Raw genomic sequence first — 2,987 nt, forward strand, 5'->3', positions numbered from 1 at the left:
AAACCATACGGACATAGAGTCCTTACAAAAGACGCAAGAATCCTGAACTACCGGTTATCCAGGGCTCCCTCTTCCCATAGGCGGCATACTTTTGACTTACATAATTAGTAGTCACAGCAATACTGTCGAATCGGAAAAAAGTTAGTCTATATCAAAACGCCCGGATGCAGAAACACCGTTTCGGAAATATTCGGCGGTATGCGCAAGTATGCGCAAGGTTGCGCTTACATTCGTATCTTTACTCTCTTTATACGCTCCTAATCGCTCATGCTAGGTTCACACCAACGGCGCTTTGATGGCGCTTTAAAGCGGCGTGCAAGGCGGAACCAAAACGTAACAATGCTTGAATAAAGCGTCAGTGTCGTAATAGATCGTGTGATAAAGCGGGACATTCGGCAAGAACGCCACATTTTTTTAAACTGTTTAAAAATTTTGGGCGCTCTGTCACGAATTGATTAAAGCGCCGAGAGCGTATCAAAGCTTAAAAAACCGTAACAAAACTCAGCAAAGCTTGACTCAAATCGTAGGAAAGCTTAACAGAGCTTGGTTCAAAGCGGGGACCCCAGTCTTCACGGTATGTCACCACTTGACACGCTTCGTTAAGATGGCTCAAGATTTGCTACGATCTGGCATGAAGATCTTACACGAGGCCAGACGCTTTCATCAAGATATGACACGCTTTGTTACGTTTTCATGAAGGACTCTCCCGCTTTCCCACGAATTGAGAAGCTTTCATGAAGGATTGACACGTTTTGAAAGGCTTTGATACACTTGGCAAGCTTCCTCACGCTTTCGCACAATCTTTCACGATCTCCTACGATATGACGCTCTTTCGTCATCTCTATAAATAGCACTTGAGTACCACACCTTGCTTTATGTTATGATTTGGCAGTACATGTACTAAAATACTAAAATTGGAACGATACACATTGCATTATTTTCAGCATCTCCATAAATAGCACTTGAGTTCCACACACTGCATAATTTTCAAACAAAGAGGACGTATCCTGAACCTGAAAAACTACTATTAAAAGCTTTATTAAGGTGAGAAATTCAATTATTATGCTTATAATCTGGTCTAATTGTTACGGAATTCAGTTACTCTTGCATAAAAAATGCCCATTACACAGCTAAGGTGCAACATTGTAAAGAAATATGGAAGATATACCCGTTTTATAATTGAAAGAAATGTTTACAACTTTGCAACTAACGTGATTTGTAGCCTCAAAGCGGTTACGTATGCTACAAATAGCCGAAAGAAAATTCAATTTTAATTTTATTTCAAACAACTTTTTACCAGCAGAAAGTAACCTACTATATCACTACAAACGTTTTAGCCATTTAGAAGAGACCTACTTTGTGAGTGATACCAGAAAACGTTGAAAATCAACGATATATTTTTAGTGACCTGAGTCACTTTCACTTTCAATTTACGAGTAAACAGCGATGTAAATTAACTGATTGTTTGTAAACACAATTAACTTGGAGGACACTGCTTTTTTGAGCTCAAAACAATTTGTATTGCTCATTTTTGTATGGTTATGTCCAATATCATATATATATTGTTTTTTGACAACCTTTATAAATAAAATATGAAAACATATTTGAAAATCGGTAAATAATTACGGATCCTCACCTTTATAGAGCCTTTAACACAAAGATGGGACCCAAGAGAGGTAGAGGTGCAGCAAGAAGAGCCGAAAAGAGACAGTCATAGGCCAAGTGGCTGAAAGGCCGAGGTCTCCAACACCACCGCCGGCAGAAGATGAAAAAAATACTGATTCCAGAGCCAGAGCAGCCACAGCCTCACCCTGCAGGGGATCATCTCCCAGTCATCACACCTGTTCCAGCAGCAGCCGCCAGCAAAAAGCGTACGTACAAACCATACTACTATGCAACACTAACAGAAGCGCAAAAAGAAGAGGTCATTGACTGGCTAAAAGACACTCCTTCCATCTACTCAAAGAGACTGACAGATTATAAAAACCCGCAGAACAAAGAGAAGCTATGGGAGAAGAACCCCTTGTAGTTGTGGTAGATCTTGCCTGTGTTTGCTGGTTTCTTGAGGGCTATGTGCTTTCCATCCAAGGCACCAACTGCGTGGGGGACATTCCACCTCTGTTCAAACTGCTGGACAAGGTGTCTCCAGGCTTCAGGGGTGGTAGGTGGGTTAAAAACTTCATCTTTATATGCCTGTTCAATTGCCGTGCACACTTTTGGAATCAGCTCTGATATTGTGAAGATACCACATCTGAATCCATATGCCATTGACCTGTAGTTGTCCCCAGTGGCCAGATGTCTCAAGGTGATGGCCAGCTTGAACTTCTACCACTTGCTGGTATGTCAACCTCCCCTTGTCTTTGCTGTTCTTCCTCCCTCTCCTCTGCCTCAAGGGATAGAATATAGTTAAACAACAGAGAGACAAACGTCATGTCTTCTTCGGATAGATAATGCTCTGGTACCTCTGGATCTTGTTGTTCTGCCATCGTGTTCTGGAGTAAAAGATACAATGATTTTGTGTATCTGCTGCATCTTTATATAGGCTCTGAATCAAAAGCGGGATAAAAATCGGCAATCTCGACATTTTTCAATACGTAACAGAGCGTAAAAATGCACAACAAAGCTTGATTGTCGTATCAGAGCCTGAGTTAAAGCGTCATAATCGCATCAAAGAGTAATGAAGCATAATACAGCTTATCAAATCGTAATTTCAAGCGTAACACAGCCTGTTCAAAGCGGGATCAAAGCGTGAGGAATCGTAACATGTCGGGAAATATTTTGTCCTCAAAGCGTAAACCAATTCGTATGAGAGCGTATCAGAGCTTATCAGAGCGTAATAGATCGAGATATTTTTGGAAAAGTGAACAAAAATGACGGCGCTTGGCTCGCCGATTCAAAGCGCGGCATTCGCCGTTGGTGTGAACTAGGCATCACCGAAAGAACGAATATTATTTGCGCGACCTAACGCTTTCTAGCGAATTGCAGTA

At 41.3% G+C, this 2,987-nt stretch overlaps 1 pseudogene; it reads left to right on the forward strand.

The window, feature by feature from the left end:
* The first annotated feature begins 1,660 nt into the window (after nucleotides 1-1,660).
* On the forward strand, nucleotides 1,661-2,029 carry LOC127872524 (uncharacterized; annotated as a pseudogene).
* Nucleotides 2,030-2,987: the final 958 nt, after the last annotated feature.

Source organism: Dreissena polymorpha, chromosome 3 (genome assembly GCF_020536995.1).
Source record: "Dreissena polymorpha isolate Duluth1 chromosome 3, UMN_Dpol_1.0, whole genome shotgun sequence".
In the NCBI taxonomy this organism is placed as follows: Eukaryota; Metazoa; Mollusca; class Bivalvia; order Myida; family Dreissenidae; genus Dreissena; species Dreissena polymorpha.